Here is a 23,299-nt window from a genome sequence, read left to right on the forward strand (position 1 = left end):
AGAACCTCCTTCCCTCAGCCAGGGCATTGAAAATGGGTCGTGGATGGGTATTCCAGCATGAACCCAATGACCCAAAACACACGGCCAAGGCAACAAAGGAGTGGCTCAGAAGAAGCACATTAAGCATGACAATGACCCAAAACACACTGCCAAGGCAACAAAGGAGTGGCTCAAGAAGAAGCACATTAAGGTCCTGGAGTGGCCTAGCCAGTCTCCAGACCTTAATCCCATAGGCAATCTGTGGAGGAAAGCTGAAGGTTCGAGTTGCCAAACGTCAGCCTCAAACCCTTCATGACTTGGAGAAGATCTGCAAAGAGGAGTGGGACAAAATCTCTCCTCCGAGATGTGTAGGAAACCTGGTGGCCAACTACAAGAAACATCTGACCTCTGTGATTGCCAACAAGGGTTTTGCAACCAAGTACTAAGTCATGTTTTGCAGAGGGTCAAATACTTATTTCCCATTAAAATCGCAAATCATTTTATAACATTTTTACACAAGTTTTTTCTGGATTTTTTGTTGTTATTCTGTCTCTCACTGTTCAAATAAACCTACCATTAAAATTATAGACTGATCATTTCTTTTGTCAGTGGGCAAACGTACAAAATCAGCAGGGGATCAAATACTTTTTCCCTCACTGTATTTGTACCCAACCTTTTGTTGTAGTTGAGTATTTAACTGTTGTTCCTTTCACGCTCCAAACCTGTGTGTGTTTCTGCATCTGTGTTGTGTGGTCTGGTTCAGGACTCTGAGATATTGTGGTCTTTAGTTATCCTCTTGGCGTTCCTAGGATAGGGGGCGCTTAAACAACTTTTTGAAAACAATTCGTGCCCATTTTAAACGGCCTCTACTCAAACTCAGAAGCTAGGATATGCATATAATTAATACTTGTGGATGAAAACACCTTAAAGTTTCTAAAACTGTTTTGAATGGTGTCTGTGAGTATAACTAGAACTCATATGGCAGTCAAAACCCCGAGACAGATGGAAACAGGAAGTGGAATTCTGAATTGCGAACTCAACTTCATCACGTTGCCTATTAATCACACCGTGAGCTATGGTTTACATTGAGCACTTCCTATTGCTTCCACTAGATGACCCCAGTCTTCTACAAAGTTGGTTTGAGCCTTCTACTGTTAAAATTGAATGAATGAGACGCTGTGTGGAACGTGGTCACCACGGAGAGGGGCCATCACCATTATGACGCCTTGGCGCCCTGGTTACCCTCCCCTTTCGGAAACATTTAGAAACACAATGCAATCATCTCCCTCGAATCTTATTGGCTCTCTTGTTGAAAAACGCCCTGGAAGATTTATGTTATACAACGTTTGACATGTTTGAACGAACCTAAATGGGAAAAATGCATTTTCTCGAAATGGCTGTCCGTGGCGACCGAAGCATTTGGATCAGCCTTCAGATGCGCTAACAAGAACAAGCTCTTGGAACATAAAGGAGTCATTTTTCCGAACGAAAAATACATTTGTTGTGTACCTGGGAATCCTGGAAGTGCTTTCTGATGAAGACAACCAAAGGTAAGGGATTATTGACAATAGTATACAAGACTAGATGTGATATGCGATTGTTCCAAGATGGCTTAGCCTATTGCTATTGCTAGCCTATTGTTCTGAGTATCGCATCCCCTTTTATCGCAAGTGTGATTACCCAGAAGTTATTTTTAAATCTGGCATTACAGGTGCTTTCAAGAGATATTCATCTATAAATCTTAGAATGACAATATTACATTTTAAAAATGTTTTCGAATAGTAATTTAGTAAATTGTAGCTCTGTTTCATCGGATGCATTTGAGGGAATAATAGTTAGTCAACGTTACGCACCCGATGTAAAAATGCTGTTTTTTTATATAAATAAGGAACTTTATCGAATAAAAGAACTGCATGTATTGTGTAACATGATGTCCTAGGTGTGTCATCTGATGAAGATTGTCAAAGGTTAGTGCTGCATTTAGCTGTTTTTGGTTATTTGTGATGTCATGTGGTTGGTTGGAAAATGGCTAACATAATCTAATGTTTTGCTTTTGCTGTAAAGCCTTTTTGAAATCGGACAACGTGGTTCGATTCAGGAGAGGTGTATCTATAAAACGATATAATTTGAAAAAAATGTTTTTTAAAATTATTCACATTTTGTTATGCTAATGGCGATATGCTTTTTCGACAGGGTTACTACTCATCCTCTCTCTCTCTCTCTCTCTCTCTTTCCCACCTCTCTCTCTCTATCTCTCTCTCCACCTCCCTCCCTCCCTCCCTCCCTCCCCTCCCTCCCTCCCTCCCTCCCTCCCTCCTTCCCTCCTCCCTCCCTCCCTCCCCCTCCTCTCCCTCTCTCTCCTCTCTCCTCTCTCTCTCCCTTCTCTCCTCTCTCTCTCTCACTCCTCTCTCTCTCTCTCCAACCTCTCTCTCTCTCTCTCTCTCTCTCTCTCTCTCTCTCTCTCTCTTGTAATGCCATTTTAGTGTTAGCATCTGGCCCATTCTAGTGGATATAGCTCACTGACAAGACTCATGACAATAACGTCCAACCTGCTAATGAGACTGTGTACTGCAAACGAGCATCAGGAAACCATCGTTGTTAGCTAGGGACACTGAAGATGATACATTCAAGGTGTTTATTGTGTAATAGGGTAGTGGTTTATGCTGTCGAACCACAAAGCCTCTAATTCTGAGCTCAGCCTCTAATCCTGGGGAAAACTAACTGTAGTGTTATACTGTATGAAAGCCTCTAATTCTCCGAGCTCAGACTCTAATCCTGGGGAAAACTAACTTTGTAGTGTTATACTGTATGTATATCCCTCAAATGAAACCCTATTCCCAATAGGTGCTTGTCAAAAGTGTAGCACTACCTAGGGAAAAGGATTCCATTTGGAACGCATCCCCTAGGTGTATAATCATATCAGTCTGCTGATAACAGTGAAACAATATGTCACCTGGTCAATGGGGCTCTCAGGCTCATAGTCTGGTATTTCTGTTTCACTCTGACTAGAAAACAGACTGATGGTCCTGGTCCTGGTCTCAGGCTATAGTCTGGTATTTCTGCTTCACTCTGACCAGAAACAGACTGATGGACCTGGTCCTGGTCTCTCAGGCTGTAGTCTGGTATTTCTGCTTCACTCTGACTAGAAACAGACTGATGGACCTGGTCCTGGTCGGTCTCAGGCTATAGTCTGGTATTTCTGTTTCACTCTGACTAGAAACAGACTGATGGACCTGGTCCTGGTCTCAGGCTATAGTCTGGTATTTCTGCTTCACTCTGACTAGAAACAGACTGATGTATCTGTATAGATCAAGCTGATCCTGTGGGTTTACATGAAGCTCAACCTGTCAGGTAGTGCTTTGACTTGGACTGAAACTGTAGACCCGCTGAGCTGCTTTAGTATCTATGAATGACTTTTCCTAACGTTGCGTTCTCCCTCTCTTTTTTCTGTTTCTCTCTGTTTCTCTCTCTCTATCATTCTTTGTCTATCATTCTCTCTCCCTCCCTCCCTCCCTCCCTCCCTCCCTCCCTCCCTCCCTCCTCCTCCCTCCCTCCCTCCCTCCCTCCTCCTCCTCCCTCCTCCTCCCTCCCTCCCTCCCTCTCCTCTCTCCTCTCTCCTCCCTCCTCTCCCCTTTCTCCTCCCCTCCCTCCTCCTCCCTCTCCTCCCTCCCTCCAGGTATAATCCGTCTGAGTGAGGGATTCCATGACCGTTACCCAGTAGAAGACTATTTGGATCTGTTTGACCTGGCAGCCTATCAGATTCAAGACAACCTGATGGGAAACGCCCACTCCGAGCCCCAGAGCAACACAACATCATCATAGGTAAAACACCTTTAATATCAACACAACAATGGTAAAACACCTTTAATACCAACACAACACCATCATAGGTAAAACACCTTTAATATCAACACAACACCATCATAGGTAAAACACCTTTAATATCAACACAACATCATCATAGGTAAAACACCTTTAATATCAACACAACATCATCATAGGTGAAACCCTTTAATATCAACACAACATCATCATAGGTAAAACACCTTTAATATCAACACAACACCATCATAGGTGAAACACCTTTAATACCAACACAACATCATCATAGGTAAAACACCTTTAATACCAACACAACACCATCATAGGTGAAACTACCTTTAATATCAACACAACATCATCATAGGTAAAACACCTTTAATACTAACACAACACCATCATAGGTGAAACACCTTTAATATCAACACAACATCATCATAGGTAAAACACCTTTAATACTAACACAACACCATCATAGGTAAAACACCTTTCAATACCAACACAACAATAGGAACCCCCTGTGGAGGTTGATTAAGGCAGCCCCCCACACCTCTCTGATTCATAGGGGTTGGGTTAAATGCAGAAGACACATTTTTAGATTTTCCCTTTCCTAATGATGCAGCCATTTTGTCAGGTTTCCCAAGTGACAACCCAATCCAGTGCTGGATTGTAGTGTCCTGTGATTGTAGTGTCCTGTGATTGTAGTGTGCTGTGATTGGGGTCATTGTTTTATACCACAACAGTGATATCCTTCTGGGGGTGGAGATGCCTCCCTCCTTCGATGCAGTACCTTAGACCCTGTGACACAGCCTGGAACCGAACCGGGTCTGTAGTGACACCTCAAGCACTTCGATGCAGTACCTTAGACCACTGTGACACAGCCTGGGACCGAACCCGGGTCTGTAGTGACGCCTCAAGCACTTCGATGCAGTACCTTAGACCGCTGTGACACAGCCTGGGACCGAACCCGGGTCTGTAGTGACGCCTCAAGCTCTTCGATGCAGTACCTTAGACCGCTGTGACACAGCCTGGAACCGAACCCGGGTCTGTAGTGACGCCTCAAGCTCTTCGATGCAGTACTTTAGACTGCTGTGACACAGCCTGGAACCGAACCGGGTCTGTAGTGATGCCTCAAGCTCTTCGATGCAGTACCTTAGACCGCTGCACCACTGGGGAGGCTCAGAACACTAGATTTGTATTTAAATCTTCTTTTTAATAACCTTGTTTGGATTGTTTTCCACTGTTGCTATTCTTCTCATGTGCTTGTACATTCTGACTGCCTTTCAGTTCATCTAAATATCACACACTATTATGTCAGACACCACAGTATTAAATGACAGCACATTGAAGGAGGAGAACGCTACAGTATTAAATGACAGCACATTGAAGGAGGAGAACGCTACAGTATTAAATGACAGCACATTGAAGGAGGAGAACGCTACAGTATTAAATGACAGCACATTGAAGGAGGAGAACGCTACGGTATTAAATGACAGCACATTGAAGGAGGAGGAGAACGCTACAGTATTAAATGACAGCACATTGAAGGAGGAGGAGAACAGTACAGTATTAAATGACAGCACATTGAAGGAGGAGGAGAACACTACAGTATTAAATGACAGCACATTGAAGGAGGAGGAGAACACTACAGTATTAAATGACAGCACATTGAAGGAGGAGAACACTACAGTATTAAATGACAGCACATTGAAGGAGGAGGACACGACAGTATTAAATGACAGCACATTGAAGGAGGAGGAGAACACTACAGTATTAAATGACAGCACATTGAAGGAGGAGAACACTACAGTATTAAATGACAGCACATTGAAGGAGGAGGACACTACAGTATTAAATGACAGCACATTGAAGAAGGAGAACGCTACAGTATTAAATTACAGCATATTGAAGGAGGAGAACGCTACAGTATTAAATGACAGCACATTGAAGGAGGAGAACACTACAGTATTAAATGACAGCACATTGGAGGAGGAGGAGGACGCTACAGTATTAAATGACAGCACATTGAAGGAGGAAGAGAATGCTACAGTATTAAATGAGAGCACATTGGAGGAGGAGAACGCTACAGTATTAAATGACAGCACATTGAAGGAGGAGGAGGACGCTACAGTATTAAATGACAGCACATTGTCATGACGTTGGCCTCTTTGGGTACAGGGAGGACAGTTGAATCCCCTCCCCTTTGTACCATCCCCCCAACCTACCTTCCCCCAACCCAGGCCCTGTGTGAAGGGGTTGTAAAAACTCTAAGAGGAGTTTTTACACATGTTTCATAGAGAGACAAAGGAAATTCTTCCAACTGATAGAATTGGAGAACCGGCGACAGGTGTGTTCTGGAGAAGGTATGGAAGATTGGTGAAGAATCCAGCTACGAACTGGTCCGCTTGGTACAATTTTGTGATACTCAGAAGAGACAATATAGCCATATTACCATAAAACTGTTTATATAATAGACTCAGCCTTGAGACTTGCATACACATGGTTGTATAGAATGTATTAATAAGGATAAAGCTTTGGTAATACATTGAGATGCTATGTACTGATGTTAATGTGATAGAATTGTATTTCTGTACCAAGTCTAAGGGACACATACAGGACCAGGCGTCATTTGACAAGCCTGTTCTATGGTCACTATAAAAACTATACCCTGATTTACATTTCTCCAGACCAGGCCTCCACTCCATGGCCAATAGGTTTTACCATCCAATTCCTCTACTGAAAGTGAACTACACCACGTGGTTAACTTTTAGACTATCGAGACCGACAGAATAAGAACAAGTCTTTGATATTAATTATTAGTCTGCAGCTAAGTAAATTATATCATCGAACGCGAAGACCAACGAAACATCCATTCTATAACGACATTAATGAATGTCGCTTTGAAAGATCCATTCTAACCGAGAGAGAGAGAGAACTCTCCATCAGAACGACGCCTTCGAACAAGGATCCCGACACATGAGCTAAATATATATTGATTGCAATTGTTCCCGAATGAGCGAGCCTTCAATTGTCAATTGTTAATATTAATGAACTCTGTGTACCTTCTCAGCTGACCGTTTATGACCCATTGTCTAACAGACCAGCCATGCCTGTTAGCCATTAGGGCACGGGGGGGGGGGCGGGGGGGGCGGCAGGTAGCCTAGTGGTTAGAGGGGGCGGGGGGCGGCAGGTAGCCTACTGGTTAGAGGGGGGCGGCAGGTAGCCTAGTGGTTAGAGGGGGCGGTGGGGGGGCGGCAGGTAGCCTAGTGGTTAGAGGGGGAGGGGGGGCAGGTAGCCTAGTGGTTAGGCGTTGGACTAGTAACCGAAAGATTGAATCCCCTGAGCTGACAAGGTAAAAAATCTGTCGTTCTGCCCCTTGATAAAGGCAGTTAACCCACTGTTCCCCGGTAGGCCGTCATTGAAAATAAGAATTTGTTCTTAACCGACTTGCCTAGTTAAATAAAATAAAAAAAGGGTCATTAATGCTTTTCTGTGATTAATTATCGAATGTCCTAATGGAGGAGGTTTTTATAGAAGCACTCTCCTCTTCAGCAAATACCTCTACAACTGTTTACACTGTATTCATGTAACTTCCTTTGTCTTGTTCATGCAAATAAGTAAACGGTGTGTGTGTGTGTGTGTGTGTGTGTGTGTGTGTGTGTGTGTGTGTGTGTGTGTGTGTGTGTGTGTGTGTGTGTGTGTGTGTGTGTGTATGTGTGTTCCAGGAGAGGCCAGTGCGTCCACCATGTGGGACAACAATGCCTGGGCGTATTTCTATGACAACTCGACTGAGGCGGAGGTGGAGCCACCCTTCCTCATCCAGGACTTTATCCACACCCTTCAGCCTGACGCAAGGTTCATCGTCATGCTCAGAGACCCTGTAGAGAGGTACTGTAACTACTACTATTAATACTACTACTACCACCATTAATACTACTAATACTACTGCCACCACTACTACTACTGCAACTATTAATACTACTACTACTAATACTACTACTACTACTACTACTACTACTACTACTACTACTACTACTACTACTACTACTACTATTAATACTACTACTACAACTACTACTACTACTATTAATACTACTACTACTACTAATACTAATACTAATACTATTAATACTACTACTACCACTACTATTAATATTACTACTACTATTAATACTATTAATACTACTACTACTACTCACCACTACTGTTCATACCACCATTAATACTACTACTACTACTAGTAATACTACTACTACTACTACTACTACTACTACCGCCACTACTACTATTAATAATACTAATACTACTACCACTATTAATACTATTAATACTACTACTACTACTGTTCATACTATTAATACTACTACTACTACTATTAATACTACTACTACTACTACTACTACTACTACTACCGCCACTACTACTATTAATAATACTAATACTACTACCACTATTAATACTATTAATACTACTACTATTAATACTGTTAATACTACTACTACCACATTGATACTACTACTACTATTAATACTACTACTACTATTAATACTACTACTACTACTACTACTACTGCTACTATCAATACTACTACTACTACTCTACTACCAATACTACTACTACTATTAATACTACTACTACCTCCATTAATACAACTACCACTATTAATACTACAACTACAACTGCTATTAATACTACTACTATTAATACTACTACTACAAGTATTAATGCTACTACTACTACTACTAATACTACTACTACTACTACCATTACTACCGCGCGTATTAATACTACTACTACTACCCATAATAATACTATTACTACTACTACTACTATTACTACTACTACTACTACTACTACTACTACTACTAGTATTAATACTACTACCACTGCGACTTATGCTACCAGTATTAATACTACTACTACTACTACTACTACTGTTAATACTACTACTACCACCATTAATACTAATACTACTACTACTACTGCTATTAATACTGCTACTACCGCCATTTATTATACTACTACTATTAACACTACTACTGCTACTACTATTAATACTACTACTACTACTACTACTACTACTACCACTACTATTAATACTCCCACACCCTATTAATACTACCGCAACTATTAATACTACCACTACTGCTACTACCACTACTATTAATACTACTACTACTACTATTAATACTACTGCTACTACTACTACTACTACTATTACTATCGATACTATTACTACTATTACTACTACTACTACTACTACTACTGCTACTAGTATTAATACTACCACTACTACAATTACTATCAATGCTACTATTACTACTACTACTACTACTACTACTACTACTACTACCAGTATTAATTCTACTACTACCGCTATTAATACTACTACTACTACTACTACCACTAGTATTAATACTGCTACTACTACTATTACTACTAATACTACTACTACTAGTAATGCTACTACTACCACCGTCAATACTATTACTAATAATAATACTACCACTGCTACTACTACTGCTACTACTACCACTAATACCGCTAGTAGTAATACTACTACCACTACTACTACTACTATTAATACTACTACTACTACTATTAATACTACTACTATTAATTATACCGCTACTATTAATACCACTACTATTACCCACCGATACTACTACTACTACTAGTAGTATTAATACTACCACTGCTACTATTACCATCAATACTACTATTGCTACTACTACTACTACTACCACTAGTATTAATACTGCTGCTACTACTATTACTATTAATACTACAACTACTACTACTATTAATACTACTACTGCCACCGTCAATACTACTACTAATAATAATACTGCCACTGCTACTACTACTGCTACTACTATTAATACTACTACTACTAGTATTAATACTACTACTACTGTTAATACTACTACTAACCCTTCAGCATGAAGCTTGGTTCATCGTAATGCTCAGAGACCCTGTAGAGAGGTGGGTCTATCTGTCTCCATCTCTCCCTGTATCTCCCTCCCTCTTTCTCTCCATCGTTCCATCATTCTCTCCATCTCTCCCTCTGGGGCCAAGTCAGCTAGCTTTGGTCCAGCTTTGGTCCATCTACCTCTCTGTTGATGCCCAACACACTGCACAGATTACCACACACACACACCACACACACACACACACACACACACACACACACACACACACACACACACACACACACACACACACAAAGCAAACTACATTCCAGAGGTATTTCAGATTGAGACGTGTTGTTTGTTATGAAGGAGGAATTATGTTTCAGCTAACAGCTGAACGCCTGGCAGCGTCCTCTATAAATTAACATTAGTTTGTCTCTGCTCTGACTGAACAGAGTTTCACTTCAGTGGATGTCTGGATGTCTCAACAGGCTCACTTTAATTGGTTTTGTCTGTCAAATCACAGCAACCAAGTGAAGGTAGAGGGAGTGTGTGTGTGTGTGTGTGTGTGTGTGTGTGTGTGTGTGTGTGTGTGTGTGTGTGTGTGTGTGTGTGTGTGTGTGTGTGTGTGTGTGTGTGTGTGTGTGTGTGTGTGTGTGTGAAGGCGGCGGCGAGGGGGGGGGAGGGGGGGTTCCGTATGAATTGCCATGCTCAATTAAATGAACTAAATGTGTTTACAAACCCAAGCACCTCATGAGTTTTGGTGGCGCGGATTGTAAGCCATGTTTGTTTGGGTTTTAATCATTGAAGCTACAGTACTACAGTACTACAGCTACAGTACTACAGTAGTACAGCTACAGTATTACAGTGCTACAGTACAACAGCTACAGTACTACAGCTGCAGTACTACGGTAGTACAGCTACAGTACTACAGTTACAGTACTACAGTAGTACAGCTACAGTACTACAGTGCTACAGTACAACAGCTACATTACTACAGCTACAGTACTACAGTACTACAGCTACAGTACTACAGTACTACAGTACTTTGGAGAGGTTGTCTCTCATAGTACCAGAGTTGTGAGATGACGATAAGATGCTAATGACTTTGGTCGGGATTCAATCCAACCGTGAATAGTCGACAATATGGCGCTGGCTTTTAAAGGCAATTTCCAATTGAGCCAACACATCTGCAGCATTTACCATCCCTTTAAATATTCCCTTTAATAATAGCTGCATTGTCAACAACCAGCGATTAGATTGAATCCCAGCCTTTGTTGTTGTTGTTGTTGATGGTGGTGTTATTGTTGATGATGGTGGTGTTATTGTTGATGGTGGTGTTGATGGTGATGTTATTGTTGTTGATGGTGGTGTTATTGTTGTTGATGATGGTGGTGTTATTGTTGTTGATGGTGGTGTTATTGTTGTTGATGATGGTGGTGTTATTGTTGATGGTGGTGTTGATGGTGATGTTATTGTTGTTGATGGTGGTGTTATTGTTGTTGATGGTGGTGTTATTGTTGTTGATGGTGGTGTTGTTGATGGTGGTGTTATTGTTGTTGATGATGGTGGTGTTATTGTTGTTGATGGTGGTGTTATTGTTGTTGATGATGGTGGTGTTATTGTTGATGGTGGTGTTGATGGTGATGTTATTGTTGTTGATGGTGGTGTTATTGTTGTTGATGGTGGTGTTATTGTTGTTGATGGTGGTGTTGTTGATGGTGGTGTTATTGTTGTTGATGATGGTGGTGTTATTGTTGTTGATGGTGGTGTTATTGTTGTTGATGATGGTGGTGTTCTTGTTGTTGATGGTGTTGGTGGTGTTGGTGTTGTTGTTGTTGTTGTTGATGATGTTGTTGATTGTTGTTTGTTGTCTCAGGTTGTACTCCGACTATCTCTACTTTGGGATCACTAATAAGTCTGCGGAGGATTTCCAGGACAAGGTGTCAGAGTCTCTCCAGCTGTTTGAAGGGTGCCTGACAGAGTACACCATGCGCTCCTGTGTGTACAACACTACGCTCAACAACGCCATGCCAGTGAGTAGCCTTCTCCTTCTCCACATCCCATTGCTTTCTATGTTTTAACAGACTGACCATAGATCATAGATCTAACTGACCATAGATCATAGATCTAACTGATCATAGATCTAACTGTCCGGGGGGGTGGGGTGGGGGGGTCTGTGTGTGAGAGACAGACTGAAAGAGAGAGAGAATTCTCGATAATTCTCCTCCACTCTCTCCTCCATTCTCTCCTCCATTCTCTCCTCCATTCTCCTCCACTCTCTCCCCCATTCTCTCCTCCACTCTTTCCTCCACTCTCTCCTCCACTCTCTCCTTCATTCTCTCCTCCATTCTCTCCTTCATTCTCTCCTCCATTCTCTCCTCCACTCTCTCCTCCACTCTCCCCCCATTCTCTCCTCCCCTCTCTCCTCCACTCTCTCCTCCACTCTCGCCCCCATTCTCTCCTCCACTCTCTCCTCCATCCTCTCCTCCATTCTCTCCTCCATTCTCTCCTTCATTCTCTCCTCCACTCTCTCCTCCACTCTCTCCTTCATTCTCTCCTCCATCAGGCCTAATTGTCCATCCGTTTATATCTCTAGAGTTATTACAGCATGTGAAGTTGGTTGTGACAAGTTGTTACTAAGATGTTACCAAGCTGTTACCAATGCCAATTCTGATAAAGATTTTAGAGTAGACACAGAGAAAGAAATAAACAACAACAATAAACAACAACATAAGTGCTTAGTTGATAAAGCCATGTGTTGATAAAGCCAGTGAGTTGATAAAGCCATGTGTTGATAAAGCCAGTGTGTTGATAAAGCTAATGTGTTGATAAAGCCAGTGTGTTGATAAAGCCAGTGTGTTGATAAAGCTAATGTGTTGATAAAGCCAGTGTGTTGATAAAGCCAGTGTGTTGATGAAGCCAGTGTGTTGATAAAGCCAGTGTGTTGATAAAACCAGTGTGTTGACAAAGCCAGTGTGTTGATAAAGCCAGTGTGTTGATGAAGCCAGTGTGTAGATAAAGCCAGTGTGTTGATAAAGCCAGTGTGTTGATAAAGCCAGTGTGTTGATGAAGCCAGTGTGTTGATGAAGCCAGTGAGTTGATAAAGCCACTGTGTAGATAAAGCCAGTGTGTTGATAAAGCCAGTGTGTTGATAAAGCCAGTGTGTTGATGAAGCCAGTGTGTTGATGAAGCCAGTGAGTTGATAAAGCCAGTGTGTTGATAAAGCCAGTGTGTTGATGAAGCCAGTGTGTTGATGAAGCCAGTGTGTTGATAAAGCCAGTGAGTTGATAAAGCCATGTGTTGATGAAACCAGTGTGTTGATGAAGCCAGTGTGTTGATAAAGCCAGTGTGTTGATAAAGCCAGTGTGTTGATGAAGCCATTGTGTTGATAAAGCCACTGTGTTGATGAAGCCAGTGTGTTGATGAAGCCAGTGTGTTGATGAAGCCAGTGTGTTGATGAAGCCAGTGTGTTGATAAAGCCAGTGTGTTGATAAAGCCAGTATGTTGATAAAGCCAGTGTGTTGATAAAGCCATATGTTGATAAAGCCATGTGTTGATGAAGCCATTGTGTTGATAACGCCAGTGTGTTGATAAAGCCATGTGTTGATAAAGCCAGTGTGTTGATAAAGCCAGTGTCTTGATGAAGCCAGTGTGTTGATGAAGCCAGTGTGTTGATGAAGCCATGTGTTGATAAAGCCATGTGTTGATAAAGCCAGTGTGTTGATAAAGCCAGTGTGTTGATAAAGCCAGTGTGTTGATAAAGCCAGTGTGTTGATAAAGCCAATGTGTTGATAAAGCCAGTGTGCAGTGTGTTGATAAAGCCAGTATGTTGATAAAGCCAGTGTGTTGATAAAGCCATGTGTTGATAAAGCCATGTGTTGATGAAGCCAGTGTGTTGATAAAGCCAGTGTGTTGATAAAGCCATGTGTGTTGATAAAGCCCTGTGTGTTGGTAAAGCCCTGTGTGTTGATGAAGCCAGTGTGTTGATAAAGCCATGTGTTGATGAAGCCAGTGTGTTGATAAAGCCAATGTGTTGATAAAGCCATGTGTTAATAAAGCCAGTGTGTTGATAAAGCCAGTTTGTTGATAAAGCCAGTGTGTTGATGAAGCCATATGTTGATATAGCCATGTGTTGGTGAAGCCAGTGTGTTGATAAAGCCAGTGTGTTGATAAAGCCATGTGTTGGTGAAGCCAGTGTGTTGATAAAGCCAGTGTGTTGATAAAGCCAGTGTGTTGATGAAGCCATGTGTTGATAAAGCCATGTGTTGATAAAGCCATATGTTGATAAAGCCATGTGTTGATGAAGCCAGTGTGTTGATAAAGCCATGTGTTGTAAAGCCAGTGTGTTGATAAAGCCAGTGTGTTGATAAAGCCAGTCTGTTGATGAAGCCAGTGTGTTGATGAAGCCATGTGTTGATAAAGCCAGTGTGTTGATAAAGCCAGTGTGTTGATGAAGCCAGTGTGTTGATGAAGCCAGTGTGTTGCTAAAGCCAGTGAGTTGATAAAGCCAGTGTGTTGATGAAGCCATGTGTTGATAAAGCCATATGTTGATAAAGCCATTTGTTGATGAAGCCAGTGTGTTAATAAAGCCAGTGTGTTGATAAAGCCAGTGTGCAGTGTGTTGATAAAGCCAGTATGTTGATAAAGCCAGTGTGTTGATAAAGCCATATGTTGATAAAGCCATGTGTTGATGAAGCCATTGTGTTGATAATGCCAGTGTGTTGATAAAGCCAGTGTGTTGATAAAACCAGTGTGTTGACAAAGCCAGTGTGTTGATAAAGCCAGTGTGTTGATGAAGCCACTGTGTAGATAAAGCCAGTGTGTTGATAAAGCCAGTGTGTTGATAAAGCCAGTGTGTTGATAAAGCCAGTGTGTTGATGAAGCCAGTGTGTTGATGAAGCCAGTGAGTTGATAAAGCCACTGTGTAGATAAAGCCAGTGTGTTGATAAAGCCAGTGTGTTGATAAAGCCAGTGTGTTGATGAAGCCAGTGTGTTGATGAAGCCAGTGAGTTGATAAAGCCAGTGTGTTGATAAAGCCAGTGTGTTGATGAAGCCAGTGTGTTGATGAAGCCAGTGTGTTGATAAAGCCAGTGTGTTGATAAAGCCAGTGTGTTGATGAAGCCAGTGTGTTGATGAAGCCAGTGTGTTGATGAAGCCAGTGTGTTGATAAAGCCAGTGTGTTGATGAAGCCATTGTGTTGATAAAGCCAGTGTGTTGATGAAGCCAGTGTGTTGATGAAGCCAGTGTGTTGATGAAGCCAGTGTGTTGATGAAGCCAGTGTGCAGTGTGTTGATAAAGCCAGTATGTTGATAAAGCCAGTGTGTTGATAAAGCCAGTGTGTTGATGAAGCCATTGTGTTGATAACGCCAGTGTGTTGATAAAGCCATGTGTTGATAAAGCCAGTGTGTTGATAAAGCCAGTGTCTTGATGAAGCCAGTGTGTTGATGAAGCCAGTGTGTTGATGAAGCCATGTGTTGATAAAGCCATGTGTTGATAAAGCCAGTGTGTTGATAAAGCCAGTGTGTTGATAAAGCCAGTGTGTTGATAAAGCCAGTGTGTTGATAAAGCCAATGTGTTGATAAAGCCAGTGTGCAGTGTGTTGATAAAGCCATATGTTGATAAAGCCATGTGTTGGTGAAGCCAGTGTGTTGATAAAGCCAGTGTGTTGATGAAGCCATGTGTTGATAAAGCCATATGTTGATAAAGCCATGTGTTGATGAAGCCAGTGTGTTGATAAAGCCATGTGTTGTAAAGCCAGTGTGTTGATAAAGCCAGTGTGTTGATAAAGCCAGTCTGTTGATGAAGCCAGTGTGTTGATGAAGCCATGTGTTGATAAAGCCAGTGTGTTGATAAAGCCAGTGTGTTGATGAAGCCAGTGTGTTGATGAAGCCAGTGTGTTGCTAAAGCCAGTGAGTTGATAAAGCCAGTGTGTTGATGAAGCCATGTGTTGATAAAGCCATATGTTGATAAAGCCATTTGTTGATGAAGCCAGTGTGTTAATAATGCCAGTGTGTTGATAAAGCCAGTGTGCAGTGTGTTGATAAAGCCAGTATGTTGATAAAGCCAGTGTGTTGATAAAGCCATATGTTGATAAAGCCAAGTGTTGATGAAGCCATTGTGTTGATAATGCCAGTGTGTTGATAAAGCCAGTGTGTTGATAAAGCCAGTGTGTTGATAAAGCCAGTGTGTTGATAAAGCCAGTGTGTTGATGAAGCCAGTGTGTTGATAAAGCCAATGTGTTGTTAAAGCCAGTGTGCAGTGTGTTGATAAAGCCAGTATGTTGATAAAGCCAGTGTGTTGATAAAGCCAGTGTGTTGATGAAGCCATTGTGTTGATGAAGCCAGTGTGTTGATGAAGCCAGTGTGTTGATGAAGCCAGTGTGTTGATGAAGCCAGTGTGTTGATAAAGCCAGTGTGCAGTGTGTTGATAAAGCCAGTATGTTGATAAAGCCAGTGTGTTGATAAAGCCATATGTTGATAAAGCCATGTGTTGATGAAGCCATTGTGTTGATAACGCCAGTGTGTTGATAAAGCCATGTGTTGATAAAGCCAGTGTGTTGATAAAGCCATATGTTGATATAGCCATGTGTTGATGAAGCCAGTGTGTTGATGAAGCCATGTGTTGATAAAGCCATGTGTTGATAAAGCCAGTGTGTTGATAAAGCCAGTGTGTTGATAAAGCCAGTGTGTTGATAAAGCCAGTGTGTTGATAAAGCCAATGTGTTGATAAAGCCAGTGTGCAGTGTGTTGATAAAGCCAGTATGTTGATAAAGCCAGTGTGTTGAGAAAGCCATGTGTTGATAAAGCCATGTGTTGATGAAGCCAGTGTGTTGATAAAGCCAGTGTGTTGATAAAGCCATGTGTGTTGATAAAGCCCTGTGTGTTGATAAAGCCCTGTGTGTTGATGAAGCCAGTGTGTTGATAAAGCCATGTGTTGATGAAGCCAGTGTGTTGATAAAGCCAATGTGTTGATAAAGCCATGTGTTAATAAAGCCAGTGTGTTGATAAAGCCAGTTTGTTGATAAAGCCAGTGTGTTGATGAAGCCATATGTTGATATAGCCATGTGTTGGTGAAGCCAGTGTGTTGATAAAGCCAGTGTGTTGATAAAGCCATGTGTTGATAAAGCCAGTGTGTTCATGAAGCCACTGTGTAGATAAAGCCAGTGTGTTGATAAAGACAGTGTGTTGATAAAGCCAGTGTGTTGATGAAGCCAGTGTGTTGATGAAGCCAGTGAGTTGATAAAGCCACTGTGTAGATAAAGCCAGTGTGTTGATAAAGCCAGTGTGTTGATAAAGCCAGTGTGTTGATGAAGCCAGTGTGTTGATGAAGCCAGTGAGTTGATAAAGCCAGTGTGTTGATAAAGCCAGTGTGTTGATGAAGCCAGTGTGTTGATGAAGCCAGTGTGTTGATAAAGCCAGTGAGTTGATAAAGCCATGTGTTGATGAAGCCAGTGTGTTGATGAAGCCAGTGTGTTGATAAAGCCAGTGTGTTGATAAAGCCAGTGTGTTGATGAAGCCATTGTGTTGATAAAGCCAGTGTGTTGATGAAGCCAGTGTGTTGATGAAGCCAGTGTGTTGATGAAGCCAGTGTGTTGATGAAGCCAGTGTGTTGATAAAGCCAGTGTGTTGATAAAGCCAGTGTGCAGTGTGTTGATAAAGCCAGTATGTTGATAAAGCCAGTGTGTTGATAAAGCCATATGTTGATAAAGCCATGTGTTGATGAAGCCATTGTGTTGATAACGCCAGTGTGTTGATAAAGCCATGTGTTGATAAAGCCAGTGTGTTGATAAAGCCAGTGTCTTGATGAAGCCAGTGTGTTGATGAAGCCAGTGTGTTGATGAAGCCATGTGTTGATAAAGCCATGTGTTGATAAAGCCAGTGTGTTGATAAAGCCAGTGTGTTGATAAAGCCAGTGTGTTGATGAAGCCAGTGTGTTGATAAAGCCAATGTGTTGATAAAGCCAGTGTGCAGTGTGTTGATAAAGCCAGTATGTTGATAAAGCCAGTGTGTTTATAAAGCCATGTGTTGATAAAGCCATGTGTTGATGAAGCCAGTGTGTTGATGAAGCCAGTGTGTTGATAAAGCCATGTGTGTTGATAAAGCCCTGTGTGTTGATAAAGCCCTGTGTGTTGATGAAGCCAGTGTGTTGATAAAGCCATGTGTTGATGAAGCCAGTGTGTTGATAAAGCCAGTTTGTTGATAAAGCCAGTGTGTTGATGAAGCCATATGTTGATATAGCCATGTGTTGGTGAAGCCAGTGTGTTGATAAAGCCAGTGTGTTGATGAAGCCATGTGTTGATAAAGCCATATGTTGATAAAGCCATGTGTTGATGAAGCCAGTGTGTTGATAAAGTCATGTGTTGTAAAGCCAGTGTGTTGATAAAGCCAGTGTGTTGATAAAGCCAGTCTGTTGATGAAGCCAGTGTGTTGATGAAGCCATGTGTTGATAAAGCCACTGTGTTGATAAAGCCAGTGTGTTGATAAAGCCAGTGTGTTGATGAAGCCATGTGTTGATAAAGCCATATGTTGATAAAGCCATGTGTTGATGAAGCCAGTGTGTTGATAAAGTCATGTGTTGTAAAGCCAGTGTGTTGATAAAGCCAGTGTGTTGATAAAGCCAGTCTGTTGATGAAGCCAGTGTGTTGATGAAGCCATGTGTTGATAAAGCCACTGTGTTGATAAAGCCAGTGTGTTGATGAAGCCAGTGTGTTGATGAAGCCAGTGTGTTGCTAAAGCAAGTGAGTTGATAAAGCCAGTGTGTTGATGAAGCCATGTGTTGATAAAGCCATATGTTGATAAAGCCATTTGTTGATGAAGCCAGTGTGTTAATAAAGCCAGTGTGTTGATAAAGCCAGTGTGCAGTGTGTTGATAAAGCCAGTATGTTGATAAAGCCAGTGTGTTGATAAAGCCATATGTTGATAAAGCCATGTGTTGATGAAGCCATTGTGTTGATAATGCCAGTGTGTTGATAAAGCCAGTGTGTTGATAAAGCCAGTGTGTTGATAAAGCCAGTGTGTTGATAAAGCCAGTGTGTTGATGAAGCCAGTGTGTTGATAAAGCCACAGTATTGATAAAGCCAGTGTGTTGATAAAGCCAGTGTGTTGATGAAGCCAGTGTGTTGATGAAGCCATGTGTTGATAAAGCCAGTGTGTTGATAAAGCCAGTGTGTTGATAAAGCCAGTGTGTTGATAAAGCCACAGTATTGATAAAGCCAGTGTGTTGATAAAGCCAGTGTGCAGTGTGTTGATAAAGCGAGTGTGTTGATGAAGCCAGTGTGTTGATGAAGCCAGTGTGTTGATGAAGCCAGTGTGTTGATGAAGCCAGTGTGTTGATGAAGCCAGTGTGTTGATGAAGCCAGTGTGTTGATGAAGCCAGTGTGTTGATAAAGCCAGTGTGTTGATAGAGCCAGTGTGTTGATAAAGCCAGTGTGTCGATAAAACTAGTGTGTTGATAAAACTAGTGTGTTGATGAAGCCAGTGTGTTGATGAAGCCAGTGTGTTGATGAAGCCATGTGTTGATAAAGCCAGTGTGTTGATAAAGCCAGTGTGTTGATAAAGCCAGTGTGTTGATAAAGCCACTTTATTGATAATGCCAGTGTGTTGATAAAGCCAGTGTGTTGATAAAGCCAGTGTGCATTGTGTTGATAAAGCGTGTGTGTTGATGAAGCCAGTGTGTTGATGAAGCCAGTGTGTTGATGAAGCCAGTGTGTTGATAAAGCCAGTGTGTTGATAAAGCCATGTGTTGATTAAGCCATGTGTTGATTAAGCCAGTGTGTTGATAAAGCCAGTGTGTTGATGAAGCCATGTCTTGATAAAGCCAGTGTGTTGATAAAGCCATGTGTGTTGATAAAGCCAGTGTGTTGATAAACCCATGTGTTGATGAAGCCAGTGTGTTGATAAAGCCATTGTGTTGATAAAGCCAGTGTGTTGATAAAGCCAGTGTCTTGATAAAGCCAGTGTGTTGATAAAGCCAGTGTGTTGATGAAGCCAGTGTGTTGATGAAGCCAGTGTGTTGATGAAGCCAGTGTGTTGATGAAGCCAGTGGGTTGATGAAGCCAGTGTGTTGATAAAGCAAGTGTGTTGATAAAGCCAGTGTGTCGATAAAACTAGTGTGTTGATAAAGCCAGTGTGTTGATGAAGCCAGTGTGTTGATGAAGCCATGTGTTGATAAAGCCAGTGTGTTGATAAAGCCAGTGTGTTGATAAAGCCAGTGTGTTGATAAAGCCACAGTATTGATAAAGCCAGTGTGTTGATAAAGCCAGTGTGCAGTGTGTTGATAAAGCGAGTGTGTTGATGAAGCCAGTGTGTTGATAAAGCCAATGTGTTGATAAAGCCATGTGTTGATTAAGCCATGTGTTGATTAAGCCATGTGTTGATAAAGCCAGTGTGTTGATAAAGCCAGTGTGTTGATAAAGCCATGTGTGTTGATAAAGCCAGTGTGTTGATAAAGCCATGTGTTGATGAAGCCAGTGTGTTGATAAAGCCAGTGTGTTGATAAAGCCAGTATGTTGATAAAGCCAGTGTGTTGATAAAGCCAGTGTCTTGATAAAGCCAGTGTGTTGATAAAGCCAGTGTCTTGATAAAGCCAGTGTGTTGATGAAGCCAGTGTGTTGATAAAGCCATTGTGTTGATAAAGCCAGTGTGTTGATAAAGCCGAGTGTTTATAAAGCCAGTGTGTTGATGAAGTCAGTGTGTTGATGAAGCCAGTCTCTTGATAAAGCCAGTGTCTTGATAAAGCCAGTGTGTTGATAAAGCTGAGTGTTGATAAAGCCAGTGTGTTGATAAATCCAGTGTGTTGACAAAGCCAGTGTGTTGATAAAGCCGAGTGTTGATAAGGCCAGTGTTCTGATAAAGCCAGTGTGTTGATAAAGCCAGTGTGTTGATAAAGCCAGTGCGTTGATGAAGCCAGTGTGTTGATAAAGCCAGTGTGTTGATAAAGCCGAGTGTTGATAAAGCCAGTGTGTTGATAAAGCCAGTGTGTTGACAAAGCCAGTGTGTTGATAAAGCCGAGCGTTGATAAAGCCAGTGTGTTGATAAAACCAGTGTGTTGATAAAGCCAGTGTGTTGATAATGCCAGTGTCTTGATAAAGCCAGTGTGTTGATGAAGCCAGTGTGTTGATAAAGCCATTGTGTTGATAAAGCCAGTGTGTTGATAAAGCCGAGTGTTGATAAAGCCAGTGTGTTGATGAAGTCAGTGTGTTGATGAAGCCAGTCTCTTGATAAAGCCAGTGTCTTGATGAAGTCAGTGTGTTGATGAAGCCAGTCTCTTGATAAAGCCAGTGTCTTGATAAAGCCAGTGTGTTGATAAAGCCATTGTGTTGATAAAGCCGAGTGTTGATAAAGCCAGTGTGTTGATAAAGCCAGTGTGTTGATAAAGCCAGTGTCTTGACAAAGCCAGTGTGTTGATAAAGCCGAGTGTTGATAAAGCCAGTGTGTTGATAAAGCCAGTGTGTTGATAAAGCCAGTGTGTTGATAAAGCCAGTGCGTTTGATGAAGCCAGTGTGTTGATAAAGCCAGTGTGTTGATAAAACCAGTGTGTTGATAAAGCCAGTTTGTTGATAAAGCCAGTGTGTTGATAAAGCCGAGTGTTGATAAAGCCAGTGTGTTGATAAAGCCAGTGTGTTGATAAAGCCAGTGTGTTGATAAAGCCATGTGTGTTGATAAAGCCAGTGTGTTGATAAAGCCATGTGTTGATGAAGCCAGTGTGTTGATAAAGCCAGTGTGTTGATAAAGCCAGTGTGTTGATAAAGCCAGTGTGTTGATAAAGCCAGTGTGTTGATGAAGCCAGTGTGGTGATGAAGCCAGTGTGTTGATGAAGCCAGTGTGTTGATAAAGCCAGTGGGTTGATAAAGCAAGTGTGTTGATAAAGCCACAGTATTGATAAAGCCAGTGTGTTGATAAAGCCAGTGTGTTGATGAAGCCAGTGTGTTGATGAAGCCATGTGTTGATAAAGCCAGTGTGTTGATAAAGCCAGTGTGTTGATAAAGCCAGTGTGTTGATAAAGCCACAGTATTGATAAAGCCAGTGTGTTGATAAAGCCAGTGTGCAGTGTGTTGATAAAGCGAGTGTGTTGATGAAGCCAGTGTGTTGATGAAGCCAGTGTGTTGATGAAGCCAGTGTGTTGATGAAGCCAGTGTGTTGATAAAGCCAGTGTGTTGATAAAGCCAGTGTGTCGATAAAACTAGTGTGTTGATAAAACTAGTGTGTTGATGAAGCCAGTGTGTTGATGAAGCCAGTGTGTTGATGAAGCCATGTGTTGATAAAGCCAGTGTGTTGATAAAGCCAGTGTGTTGATAAAGCCAGTGTGTTGATAAAGCCACTGTATTGATAACGCCAGTGTGTTGATAAAGCCAGTGTGTTGATAAAGCCAGTGTGTTGATAAAGCCACTGTATTGATAACGCCAGTGTGTTGATAAAGCCAGTGTGTTGATAAAGCCAGTGTGCATTGTGTTGATAAAGCGTGTGTGTTGATGAAGCCAGTGTGTTGATGAAGCCAGTGTGTTGATGAAGCCAGTGTGTTGATAAAGTCAGTGTGTTGATAAAGCCAATGTGTTGATAAAGCCATGTGTTGATTAAGCCATGTGTTGATTAAGCCAGTGTGTTGATAAAGCCAGTGTGTTGATGAAGCCATGTCTTGATAAAGCCAGTGTGTTGTTAAAGCCATGTGTGTTGATAAAGCCAGTGTGTTGATAAAGCCATGTGTTGATGAAGCCAGTGTGTTGATAAAGCCATTGTGTTGATAAAGCCAGTGTGTTGATAAAGCCAGTGTCTTGATAAAGCCAGTGTGTTGATAAAGCCAGTGTGTTGATGAAGCCAGTGTGTTGATGAAGCCAGTGTGTTGATGAAGCCAGTGTGTTGATAAAGCCAGTGGGTTGATAAAGCAAGTGTGTTGATAAAGCCAGTGTGTCGATAAAACTAGTGTGTTGATAAAGCCAGTGTGTTGATGAAGCCAGTGTGTTGATGAAGCCATGTGTTGATAAAGCCCGTGTGTTGAAAAAGCCAGTGTGTTGATAAAGCCAGTGTGTTGATAAAGCCACAGTATTGATAAAGCCAGTGTGTTGATAAAGCCAGTGTGCAGTGTGTTGATAAAGCGAGTGTGTTGATGAAGCCAGTGTGTTGATAAAGCCAATGTGTTGATAAAGCCATGTGTTGATTAAGCCATGTGTTGATAAAGCCAGTGTGTTGATAAAGCCAGTGTGTTGATAAAGCCAGTGTGTTGATAAAGCCATGTGTGTTGATAAAGCCAGTGTGTTGATAAAGCCATGTGTTGATGAAGCCAGTGTGTTGATAAAGCCAGTGTGTTGACAAAGCCAGTGTGTTGATAAAGCCGAGCGTTGATAAAGCCAGTGTGTTGATAAAACCAGTGTGTTGATAAAGCCAGTGTGTTGATGAAGCCAGTGTGTTGATAAAGCCAATGTGTTGATATAACCAGTGTGTTGATATAACCAGTGTGTTGATAAAGCCAGTGTGTTGATAAAGCCAGTGTGTTGATAAAGCCAGTGTGTTGATAAAGCCACGGTATTGATAAAGCCAGTGTGTTGATAAAGCCAGTGTGCAGTGTGTTGATAAAGCCAGTGTGTTGATGAA

At 41.7% G+C, this 23,299-nt stretch overlaps 1 pseudogene; it reads left to right on the top strand.

The window, feature by feature from the left end:
• The window catches only part of LOC123724407 (carbohydrate sulfotransferase 15-like), a 96,127-nt pseudogene that overhangs the window by 17,756 nt on the left and 55,072 nt on the right, over positions 1-23,299 (top strand).

This window comes from Salmo salar, chromosome ssa01 (genome assembly GCF_905237065.1).
Source record: "Salmo salar chromosome ssa01, Ssal_v3.1, whole genome shotgun sequence".
Taxonomy (NCBI): Eukaryota; Metazoa; Chordata; class Actinopteri; order Salmoniformes; family Salmonidae; genus Salmo; species Salmo salar.